The following is a 12,187-nucleotide window of genomic DNA, read 5'->3' on the forward strand; positions in this document are numbered from 1 at the left end:
AGAAAGTGAAAGAAATAAAGAAATTATAGAGATCATGTTTCAAGATGGCCGCCTAAGAACAGCTCAGGACTTCAGCTCCCAGTGAAAGTGCAGAGGGTGAGTGGACGCCGCATTTCCAGACGAACTCTTATTGCCCACAGACCAGGAGATACCCAGGCAGAGGGGTCGCCAGCGTCGCAGTCCCAGCCGGTGCGGCTGTTTTGGCCCCCGCGGGGCTGATTCCGCCCGCGCGGCTGCTGTGACCACTCCCTGTTGCTGCGGTTCTCCGTACAAAAGCCACTGGTCTGGGAGCCCTCTTAGCTGGCGAGCAGAGCCTTGAGACGGCAGAATAGCCCATTCATCTGAAATAGCGAGCCAGGCCAGGAGATTCCTAGGCAAAAAATCCGCCAGGAGCCGGCGCCGCGGTTCGAGCCGACTCCGTGAGTCGCAGCACGGGAGATCCCGGCGCCTTTTCAACAAGCGACCGGAACGCGGGGTCGTTCAACTTAAAAGAAAAGACTCTGAGTCAGGGAGCCAGGTGATCAGGCTCGGTTGGTCCCACCCCTCCACCCCCAACAACAACGAAAACAAAAACAGTAATTGGAAACCCTCTGGGTTGAGCCCTTCAAACCAAGCACAGCTGAACCGGGACGGTCCGGCTCCGTGGGGGAGGGGCTTCCGCCATTACTGAGACTCTCCACCGCTACCGAGGCAGGCTGCCGTTGCCGAGGCAACCCGCTGTTGCCGAGGCAACCTGCCACAACAGAGAGAGTCCGCCATAACAGAGGCGGGGCCACCATTGCCCAGACAGTTCTAACTACGCCCATATAAAAAGGACTACAGGGAAGAGCTCAGGGCAGCTGGGCGGAGCCCACAGCAGCTCAGCAAAGCCCCTGCGGGCAGGCAGAGGCTAGGCGTGCTGCTAGCTGGGCGGGTCCGACCTGAAAAAAAAAAAATCAAAAGAGGCAGTAGTGCAACAGAAACTCATAAAGCTCCAACTCCCTGGGACAGAGACAGACAACAGGAGGATAAACCCACAAAAATGGGTAGAAACCAGCGTAAAAAGGATGAAAACTCCCGAAACCAGAACACCTCTCCTCCTAAAAGTGATCACAACTCCTCACCAGCAAGGGAACCAGACCGGATGGAGAAGGAGGGTGATGAAATGACAGAATCAGACTTCAGAAGATGGGTAGTAAGAAACTACAATGAGCTAAAACAACATGTTCTAACCCATCGCAAAGAAAATAGGAACCTCGAAAAAAGATTGGACGAACTGCTGACGAGAATGGACAGCATAGAGAGGAGAATAAGTGAATTGATGGAGCTGAAATACGCAACACGAGAACTTCGTGAAGCATGCACAAGCTTCAACAGCCGAATTGACCAAGCAGAAGAAAGGATATCAGAGGTCGAAGACCAACTCAATGAAATAAAAAGAGAAGGCAAGAACAGAGAAAAAAGCGCAAAAAGGAATGAACAAAATCTTCAAGAAATGTGGGACTATGTGAAAAGACCTAATCTACGTCTGATAGGTGTACCTGAATGTGATGAAGAGAATGAATCCAAGCTGGAAAATACTCTTCAGGATATTATCCAGGAAAACTTCCCCAACCTAGCAAGGCAGACCAATATTCAAATCCAGGAAATACAGAGAACACCACAGAGATATTCCTCAAGAAGAGGAACCCCAAGGCACATAATCGTCAGATTCACCAGGGTTGAAATGAAAGAGAAAATGCTAAGGGCAGCCAGAGAGAAAGGTCGGGTTACCCACAAAGGGAAGCCCATTAGACTCACAGCAGATCTCTCAGCAGAAACCCTACAAGCCAGAAGAGACTGGGGGCCAATATTCAACATCCTTAAAGAAAAGAACTTTCAACCCAGAATCTCCTATCCAGCCAAACTCAGCTTCATAAGTGAAGGAAAAATAAAATCCTTTGTGAACAAGCAAGCACTCAGAGATTTCATCACCACCAAACCTGCTCTACAAGAACTCCTGAAAGAGGCTCTACACATATAAAGGAACAACCAGTACCAGCCACTCCAAAAACACACCAAATGGTAAAAAAGCAGCAACACAATCAAGAATCTGCATCAACTAACCAACAAAACAGCCAGGTAGCATCAAAATGACAGCATCAAATTCACACATAACAATACTATCCCTAAATGTCAATGGACTAAATGCCCCAATCAAAAGACACAGACTGGCAAATTGGATAAAAAGCCAAAACCCATCAGTGTGCTGTATCCAGGAAACCCATCTTACATGCAAGGATACACAAAGGCTCAAAATAAAGGGATGGAGGAAGATCTACCAAGCAAATGGAGAGCAAAAAAAGGCAGGAGTTGCAATTCTCATCTCTGATAAAATAGACTTTAAAGCAACAAAGATCAAAAGAGACAAAGAAGGACATTACATAATGGTAAAAGGATCACTGCAACAAGAAGAGCTAACGATCCTAAATATATATGCACCCAATACAGGAGCACCCAGATACATAAGGCAAGTTCTTAATGACTTACAAAGAGACTTAGACTCCCACACAATAATAGTGGGAGACTTTAACACCCCATTGTCACTATTAGACAGATCAACCAGACAGAAAATCAACAAGGATATCCAGGACCTGAACACAGACCTGGAACGAGCAAACCTAATAGACATTTACAGAACTCTCCACCCCAAATCCACAGAATATACATTCTTCTCAGCACCACATCACACCTACTCCAAAATTGACCACATAATTGGCAATAAATCACTCCTCAGCAAATGCAAAAGAACAGAAATCATAACAAACAGTCTCTCAGACCACAGTGCAATCGAGTTAGAACTCAGAATGCAGAAACTAACTCAGAACCGCACAGCTTCATGGAAACTGAACAACTTGCTCTTGAATGTTGACTGGATAAACAATGAAATGAAGGCAGAAATAAAGATGTTCTTCGAAACCAATGAGAACGAAGACACAACATACCAGAATCTCTGGGACACATTTAAAGCAGTCTCTAGAGGAAAATATATAGCAATGAGTGCCCACATGAGAAGAAAGGAGAGATCTAAAATTGACACCCTATCATCAAAATTGAAAGAGCTAGAGGAGCAAGATCAAAAAAACTCAAAACCTAGCAGAAGACAGGAAATAACTAAGATCAGAGCAGAACTGAAGGAAATAGAGACACAAAAAACTCTTCAAAAAATCAATAAATCCAGGAGCTGGTTTTTTGAAAAGATCAACAAAATAGACAGACCACTAGCCAGATTAATAAAAAGGAAAAGAGAGAATAACCAAATTGATGCAATAAAAAACGATAAAGGGGATATCACCACAGATTCCACAGAAATCCAAACCATCATCAGAGATTATTACAAACAACTCTATGCACATAAACTAGTAAACCTGGAAGAAATGGATAAATTCCTGGACACCTGCAACCTCCCAAGCCTAAACCTGGAAGAAGCCGAAACCCTGAATAGACCAATAACGTGGTCTGAAGTCGAGGCAGCAATAAAGAGCCTACCACCCAAAAAAAGCCCAGGTCCAGATGGGTTCACAGCTGAATTCTACCAGACATACAAGGAGGAGCTGATACCATTCCTTCTGAAACTATTCCAGACAATCCAAAAAGAGGGAATCCTTCCCAAATCATTTTACGAGACAAACATCATCCTGATACCAAAACCCGGCAGAGACTCAACAAGAAAAGAAAATTTCAGGCCAATATCCATGATGAACATAGATGCAAAAATCTTCAATAAAATACTGGCAAACCGATTGCAACAGCATATCAAAAAGCTCATCCACCATGATCAAGTAGGATTCATCCCGGGGATGCAAGGCTGGTTCAACATACGCAAGTCCATAAACGTAATTCACCACATAAACAGAACCAAAGACAAAAACCACATGATTATCTCGATTGATGCAGAGAAGGCTTTTGACAAAATTCAACAACCCTTTATGCTAAAAACCCTCAATAAACTAGGTATTGACGGAACGTATCTCAAAACAATAAAAGCTATTTACGACAAACCAACAGCCAATATCATACTGAATGGGCAAAAACTGGAAGCATTCCCTTTGAAATCTGGCACTAGACAAGGATGCCCTCTCTCACCACTCCTATTCAATATAGTACTGGAAGTTCTAGCAAGAGCAATCAGGCAAGAAAAAGAAATAAAGGGTATCCAAATTGGAAAGGAGGAAATCAAATTGTCTCTATTTGCAGATGACATGATTGTATATCTGGAAGACCCCATCATCTCAGCCCAAAATCTCCTGAAACTGATAAACAACTTCAGCAAAGTCTCAGGATACAAAATCAACGTGCAAAAATCACAAGCATTCCTATACACCAGTAATAGACTTCAAGAGAGCCAAATCAAGAACGAACTGCCATTCACAATTGCTACAAAGAGAATAAAGTACCTAGGAATACAACTAACAAGGAACGTAAAGGACCTCTTCAAGGAGAACTACAAGCCATTGCTCAACGAAATAAGAGAGGATACAAACAGATGGAGAAACATTCCATGTTCATGGTTAGGAAGAATCAACATCGTGAAAATGGCCATACTGCCCAAAGTAATTTACAGATTCAACGCTATTCCCATCAAGCTACCAATGACCTTCTTCACAGAACTGGAAAAAAACACCTTAAACTTCATATGGAACCAAAAGAGAGCCCGCATAGCCAAGTCAATTCTAAGCAAAAAGAACAAAGCGGGAGGCATCACACTACCGGACTTCAAACTATACTACAAGGCTACTGTAATCAAAACAGCATGGTACTGGTACCAAAACAGAGATATAGACCAATGGAACAGAACAGAGGCCTCACAGGAAATACAACATACCCACAACCATCTGATCTTCGACAAACCTGACAAAAACAAGCAATGGGGAAAGGACTCCCTGTTTAATAAATGGTGTTGGGAAAACGGGCTAGCCATGTGCAGAAAGCAGAAACAGGACCCCTTCCTGACATCTTACACCAAAATTAACTCCAGATGGATTAAAGACTTAAACATCAGACCTAATACCATAAAAACCTTAGAAGAAAATCTAGGCAAAACCATTCAGGACATAGGCGTAGGCAAGGACTTCATGACCAAAACGCCAAAAGCAATGGCAACAAAAGCCAAAATAGACAAATGGGACCTAATCAAACTCCACAGCTTCTGCACGGCAAAAGAAACAGTCAGTAGAGTGAATCGGCAACCAACAGAATGGGAAAAAATTTTTGCAGTCTACCCATCTGACAAGGGGCTGATATCCAGAATTTACAAAGAACTAAAGCAGATCTACAAGAAAAAAACAAACAAGCCCATTCAAAAATGGGCAAAGGATATGAACAGATACTTTACAAAAGAAGACATACAGGAGGCCAACAAACATATGAAAAAATGCTCATCATCACTGGTCATCAGAGAAATGCAAATCAAAACCACATTGAGATACCATCTCACACCAGTTAGAATGGCGATCATTAAAAAATCGGGAAACAACAGATGCTGGAGAGGATGTGGAGAAATAGGAACACTTTTACACTGTTGGTGGGAATGTAAATTAATTCAACCATTGTGGAAGACAGTGTGGCGATTCCTCAAGGACCTAAAAATAGAAATCCCATTTGACCCAGCAATCCCATTACTGGGTATATATCCAAAGGATTATAAATCATTCTACTACAAGGACACGTGCACACGAATGTTCATTGCAGCACTGTTTACAATAGCAAAGACCTGGAACCAACCCAAATGCCCAACGATGATAGACTGGATAGGGAAAATGTGGTACATATACACCATGGAATATTATGCAGCCATCAAAAACGATGAGTTCACGTCCTTTATAGGGACATGGATGAACCTGGAAACCATCATTCTCAGCAAACTGACACAAGAGCAGAAAATCAAACACCGTATATTCTCGCTCATAGGCGGGTGTTGAACAATGAGAACACATGGACACAGGGAGGGGAGCACTACACACTGGGGTCTGTTGGGGGGAAATGGGGGAGGGGCGGGTGTGGGGAGGTGGGAAGAGATAGCATGGGGAGAAATGACAGATACAGGTGAGGGGACGGAAGGCAGCAAAGCACACTGCCATGTGTGTACCTATGCAACAATCTTGCATGTTCATCACATGTACCCCAAAACCTAAAATGCAATAAAAAAAAAGAAAAAAAAAAAAAGAAAGAAATTATATTGCTCTGAAAAATAATAATTAACATATTTTACTATTGAGTGGTAGGTTCAAACTATTCATGATATCAAAGTTTACTTACCTACATCACTAAATAAGCAAGCTGTATGTAATAAAAATATATGTATATTTTTCCTGAAATTATACAATATGAAGAAATATTTCTCTTGCCCGATTTGTTAAATTTTCTTAGAAAAACACATGTACTACCAGTATATTTGGTTGAAAAATCAAAATTGTGTACGTTTGTAGGGTGCAGTGTAATGTTTTGATATATATATAAAATATGGAATAATTAAGTCAAGTTAAGTAACATATCTATCACCTTACTTACCTATAATTTTTTTGCAGTGAGACATTAAACTTACCGTTAGTTATTTTGAAATGTACAATACATTATCATTGACTGTAGTCACCCTACTGTGCAATAGATCTCAAAACATATTTATCCTGTCCGTAAAACTTTGCATTCTTTTATCAACAACAGTCTTTGGTAACCAATTATTCCACATTGTACTTTGTTATTTCAACTTTCTTAGATTCTACATAAAAGTGGAATCATGCAGTAGTTTTCTTTGTGTATCTGGTTTATTTTACTTAGTAAAGTATCCTCTAAATTTATCCATATATATATATTTTTTTTTAGATGGAGTTTCGCTCTTGTTACCCAGGCTGGAGTGCAAGGGCGCGATCTCGGCTCACCGCAACCTCCGCCTCCTGGGTTCAGGCAATTCTCCTGCCTCAGCCTGAGTAGCTGGGATTACAGGCATGCGCCACCATGCCCAGCTATTTTTTTGTATTTTTAGTAGAGACGGGGTTTCACCATGTTGACCAGGATGGTCTCGATCTCTTGACCTTGTGATCCACCCACCTAGGCCTCCCAAAGTGCTGGGATTACAGGCTGGAGCCACCACGCCCAGCCCAGTATTTTTTCAATTGACGTTGTCTCTCCTTTTTTTTTTTTTTTTTTTTTTTTTAAGACAGAGTTTCGCTCTTGTTACCCAGGCTGGAGTGCAATGGCGCGACCTCGGCTCACTGCAACCTCTGCCTCCTGGGTTCAGGCAATTCTCCTGCCTCAGCCTCTGAAGTAGCTGAGATTACAGGCACGCACCACCATGCCCAGCTAATTTTTTGTGTTTTTAGTAGAGACGGAGTTTCACCTTGTTGACCAGGATGGTCTCGATCTCTTGACCTCGTGATCCACCCGTCTCGGCCTCCCAAAGTGCTAGGATTACAGGCGTGAGCCACTGCACCTGGCGTCTCCCCATTTTTAAGGCTGCATGATATTCTACTGTGTATGCTATTATTCTAAATGTATACATCACATTTAGAATAAAATCGTAATTTAAATACATATTCATTTATTGGTTGGAAAACTCATGTGTAATGAAAAAATATTTGTGTGGCAACATGCATTAACATAATTTAGCATATTAATGTATCGTTAATAATAGCTAATTTGTACTGAGCACTAACCGTAATACTATATATATATTAATAAATTTTGTTCTTACAGTGATATGGTCTGGCTGTGTCCACACCCAAATCTCATTGTGAATTGTAGTTTCCATAATCCCTATGTGTCACAGGAGATACCTGGTGGGATGTAATTGAATCACGCGGGCAGTTACCCTCATTCTGTTCTCATGATACTGAGTGAGTTCACATAGGACCTGATGGGGTTTTTGGTTGGTTGGTTGGTTTGTCTTCTTTCATTTGTTTTCATGGAGTCTTGCCCTGTAACCCAGGCAGGAGTGCAATGGTGCAATCTTGGTGCCACTGCAACCTTCACCCTCTGCGTTCAAGCAGTTCTCCTGCCTCAACCTCCCTAATAGCTGAGACTACAGGTGTGCCACCATTTCTGGCTATCTTTTTGTATCTTTATAGATACAAAAGGTTTTACCGTGTTGTCCAGGCTGGTATTGAATACCTGATCTCCTGATCCACCCACCTTGACCTCCCAAAGTGACGAGATTATAGGTGTGAGCCAACATGCACAAAGGATTTGATGGTTTTATAAGGGACTTCCCCCCTTTTGCTAAGCACCTTTTCTCTTCCTGCCACCATATAAAAAAGGATGTGTTTGTTTCCTCTTTCTTATGATTGTAAGTCTTCTTAGGCCTCCCAGCCATGCTAAACTGTGAGTCAAATTAACCTCTTTTCATTATAATTTACCTAGTCTTGGATATGTCCCTCTGGCAGTGTGAGAATGGGCTAACACATACAGTCACTTAATAACAAAGGCATTATTATTATCCTCAATTTACAAAGAAAGAAACCAAGGGAGAGAGAGAAAGAACTTGTTCAAAATACCACAGCCAGTATTAAAACACAAGCAACTTTGACTCCAGAGATAATAATCTTGAATATAACAAAAAAATGCATACAACATACACACATCACTCTTCTCTGAATTGCTTTAACATTGAAAGACTGGAAATTGCAAATCTAGTTCCTCAATTTAGGGTAAATTAACAAAAGTTTTATGTTTCAGCTTAGCAAGTTATTGTACGAAACTTATAGGTAACAGACATCATTAGCTGCCAAAAAAAAAAAAAAAATAGTATGACTAGATTCAGTAACTATCTAGTCATGCAAATGATAGACCAATTAGATCAAGATCCTAATAAAGGTCTATAAAAAACATTTATGTGAAAAGCTGTGACCCTCCCCCGGACACCTTTTTCTGTCTCCTTACAGATATACCAATTTTTCCTGAATGACTCAGGGGAATACCAGGAACTGAGAATGCTCAGTGTTCAGAGTTGATTACTGGGAACAGAGTTCACACATTTCTTCTATATTATAACGAAATGTTATGAATCTTACTCTGCCCCAGAAAGGCTTCTAGTAAAAATATTGGTCGTGTATAACCCTCTATTTGGATTCATGGGAATTTTCAACATTCCATTCAACTCAGGGACATGAAAATGTCAACCAAATTTCATAAAACATATTTGAATGAGATCAAGACTTTCTTAACTCAGTATTTTATTTCATCAGTAAATTTACAGAAAAATAAGAAATGTGTGTACGTTGGGGGAAATTACAGTGTTTGCCACATGGGAACAATTCAGACAAGTGCTCTTCGTCATCACTCATTTTTTTTTTTTTTTTTTAAGACAGAGTTTCGCTCTTGTTACCCAGACTGGAGTACAATGGTGCGATCTCGGTTCACCGCAACCTCGGCCTCCTGGGTTCAGGCAATTCTCCTGCCTCAGCCTCCTGAGTAGCTGGGATTACGGGCACGCGCCACCATGCCCAGCTAATTTTTTTTTTTGTATTTTTAGTAGAGACGGGGTTTCACCATGTTGACCAGGATGGTCTCGATCTCTTGACTTCGTGATCCACCTGCCTCGGCCTCCCAAAGTGCTGGGATCACACGTGTGAGCCACCGCGACTGGCCTTTGTCATCACTCTTAAAGTAGCAATAAGATCACATCCATTTCCTGGCAGCAGCTGGCCTGTTTTTCACTGACGTGAAGTGCAGAAGGCATTGAAACAGTGAAGAAAGCTGCTATGAATGGAATACAAATATGAAGTACAATTGGTAATAAAAAGTATCATTTGTTATTGTACAACTATAGATAAGAATATTAGTATGAGCTAAAAATATTTTTACTGAAATTGACAGAAAAACTTTATTCACAATATTTCTATTTCAAATAATTTTTAGCTCTTTATTTGCTGGCTTTTTATCCAATATTACTTGAGCTCAATACAAATCAACAAAATGAATTTTAATTTTACTGCAAGAATTTTACTCATGTATATGTTAAATTTACTGAAAATATGTTGATACTCCGTAAAAGATTTATACTTTTTATTTGATAGAGGCTCGCTCTGTTGCTAGGCTCGAGCACAGTGGCACAATTAAAACAAAGTTGCATCTAGACAAAAAAAAAAAAAAAAATGTGTAAGAGTGGCCATATTTATATCAGACAAAATATACTTCTAGAAAAAAAAAATTAGTCCCAAGAGACAAAGAAGATCACTCTGTAATAATAAGAGGATAACTTTTCAAAAAGATATAACAATTAGGCTGTCGCAGTGGCTCATGCCTGTAATCCTAGCACTTTGGGAGGCCGAGGTGGGTGGATCACCTGAGGTCGGGAGTTCAAGACCAGCCTGGCCAACATGGTGAAACCCCATCTTTAAAAAATAAACAAATAAATAAAAGATATAACAATTAAAAATATATGCACCCAACTTTGGAGCGCATAAATGTATCAACACACGTGAAGAGAACTTTAGAAAAAAACAGACAAATATGAAAATAGTAGAGAATTTTGTTACAATAGATTATTCAGACAGAAAGCTAAAAAAAAAAATGGTATGTTTGCAGGCCGGGCGTGGTGGCTCAAGCCTGTAATCCCAGCACTTTGGGAGGCTGAGGCGGGTGGATCACGAGGTCAAGAGATCGAGACCATCCTCGTCAACATGGTGAAACCCCGTCTCTACTAAAGGTGCAAAAAATTAGCTGGGCATGGTGGCGCGTGCCTGTAATCCCAGCTACTCCGGAGGCTGAGGCAGGAGAATTGCCTGAACCCAGGAGGCGGAGGTTGCGGTGAGCCGAGATCGCGCCATTGCACTCCAGCCTGGGTAACAAGAGTGAAACTCCGTCTCAAAAAAAAAAAAAAAAATGATATGTTTGCATAGCGCTATAGAACAGTTGCACCTACTGGACATATATAGAATATTTCATGTAACAGTATGAGAATACACATTCTTATCAAGCACAAATGGAACATTATCCATAACAGATTATATGTTGGGCCAAAATAAAGCCATTTCAAATTTAAAAATATTAAAATTATATCCACATTTTTTTGTTTTTGTTTAGAGACGATGTCTCACTATATCACCCAGACTGGAGTGCAAGGGTGAGATCTCAGCTCACTTTAACCTCCACCTCCCGGGTTCAAGCAATTGTCCTGCCTCAGCCTCCCAAGTAGCTTAAATTATAGGTACACACCACCATACCAAGTTAATTTTGTATTTTTAGTAAAGGCAAGGTTTTATCATGTTGGTCAGGCTGGTCTAAAACTCCTGACCTCAGGTAATCTACCTGCTTTGGCCTCCCAAAGTGCTGGGATTACAGGCATGAGCTACCATGTCCCAATGTTTCACCTTTTAAAATTACAATTTTTTTTTTTTCTTGAGACGGAGTTTCACTCTTGTTACCCAGGCTGGAGTGCAATGGCGCGATCTCGGCTCAACGCAACCTCCGCCTCCTGGGTTCAGGCAATTCTCCTGCCTCAGCCTCCTGAGTAGCTGGGACTACAGGCATGTGCCACCATGCCCAGCTAATTTTTTTGTATTTTTAGTACAGACGGGGTTTCACCATCTTGACCAGGATGGTCTCGATCTCTTGACCTCATGATCCACCCGCCTCGGCCTCCCAAACTGCTGGGATTACAGGCTTGAGCCACCGCACCCGGCTAAAATTACAATTTAATACGCCGGGCGAAGTGGCTCAAGCCTGTAATCCCAGCACTTTGGGAGGCTGAGACGGGTGGATCACGAGGTCAACAGATCAAGACCATGCTGGTCAACATGGTGAAATCCCGTTTCTACTAAAAATACAAAAATTAGGGGCTGGGCATGGTGGCTCAAGCCTGTAATCTCAGCACTTTGGGAGGCCGAGGCGGGTGGATCATGAGGTCAAGAGATCGAGACCATCCTGGTCAACATGGTGAAACCCCATCTCTACTAAAAATACAAAAATTAGCTGGGCATGGTGGCGCGTGCCTGTAATCCCAGCTACTCGGGAGGCTGAGGCAGGAGAATTGCCTGAACCCAGGAGGCGGAGGTTGCCGTGAGCCGAGATCGCTCCATTGCACTCCAGCCTGGGTAACAAGAATGAAACTCCGCCTCAAAAAAAAAAAAAAAAAGAAAGAAAAGTTTTTTTTCAAAAAAGTAAAAAGCCCTTTATACCTCATTGATAAAAAGCCATTGATAAAAAGCCATTTATAAATATATACACAAATAAA

This window comes from Saimiri boliviensis, chromosome 21, assembly GCF_048565385.1.
Source record: "Saimiri boliviensis isolate mSaiBol1 chromosome 21, mSaiBol1.pri, whole genome shotgun sequence".
Lineage (NCBI taxonomy): Eukaryota > Metazoa > Chordata > Mammalia > Primates > Cebidae > Saimiri > Saimiri boliviensis.